The 1,125-nt window shown below is 35.2% G+C and overlaps 1 protein-coding gene across 1 annotated transcript in view; it reads right to left on the minus strand.

The window, feature by feature from the left end:
• LOC101859476 overlaps positions 1-265 on the minus strand; it is a gene marked incomplete in the record, with an annotated part of 60,061 nt that extends 59,796 nt beyond the window's left edge. The window contains 1 exon segment of the mRNA XM_035969087.1: positions 130-265.
• Between the last annotated feature and the right edge of the window lie 860 nt (positions 266-1,125).

Consider the following 1,125-nt stretch of genomic DNA (forward strand, 5'->3'; position numbering starts at 1 on the left):
ATAATAATAATAATTATCTGTCTGGCAAAGCCTGACAATGGCAAATGCCTACATCTAAAGAAAAGAAATGAAAAAAAACAACCCATCTTAATGATAGGAATACGAGCATTTGTTGAAACGAGAACTTACCAGAACTTCCTCCACGGGCTAGCTTTGTTTAATTAACAATGACAACCAGAACATAGATCTATCACTTAACATTGCAGCTGGGAATGTGGCTAGACTAGGCAGATTCTATCAGGACCTCTGTCTGAACTATCTCCGGAAATGATCTCTTACTACTGAGATTACAAGTGTTTTTGCACACAGTAAAACCATAATTTATTATTTTCACTTCCGTGTTTTGGTTGTGTCCATAACAAGAGTCGCTCACGCAAACAAGGGTGTAGTACTTAAGCTCATTGACATCCTGCTCTTAAAATGCGAAAGCAAGGTCAAAAGTTCCTTTTGTTTGAACAAGTACCGATATCGTAAACAAATAGGTGCAAGGCGAAGCCTGTGGTCATGATCAACAAATACATACACACTTCCTGTTTTCGATCCTGACAAGTAAACCCGCTCGTTACGACCCTGGTATGTTGAAAAAAAGAGAAGATGTATCACTACACAATCAGAAATTGTGTGTATGAAAAATAACAAAATATCACTTAATGAACCCAGATGCAGTCACCAGCTCAGGGTGCCTTAGTCACCCCGACCATGCCAATAACTAACTTATGGTATCCTCTGTCGAAACCTTATCTTACATTTTTTTTTCTTTCAAATACACACATTTTATGGCTCATCTGACTAATTAGTAAGAGTCTAATATTCCCCTTAAAACATATTAAGTGCAAAAGATGAGGAGGTACTCACCGAATTTTGCAAGAATCTTTCAGAGGTCGTTTTCAAATGCAGACCTTAGCCATCTTAAAACAAGAATCAGGTCCTCATGTAAATACACCATAAATTAATTACACTTTTAGATAAATTATGCATTCAAAATGACTTAAAGTCACTTTTGATATAGAAAAGAAAATCTTTAAATTATCAAAACATTTTCACAGTCTTAAGTCATTTCCATTAGTCATTATGTATGTATGTATGTATGTATGTATGTATGTATGTATGTATGTATGTATGTAT

This window comes from Aplysia californica, unplaced genomic scaffold, assembly GCF_000002075.1.
Source record: "Aplysia californica isolate F4 #8 unplaced genomic scaffold, AplCal3.0 scaffold00113, whole genome shotgun sequence".
Taxonomy (NCBI): Eukaryota; Metazoa; Mollusca; class Gastropoda; order Aplysiida; family Aplysiidae; genus Aplysia; species Aplysia californica.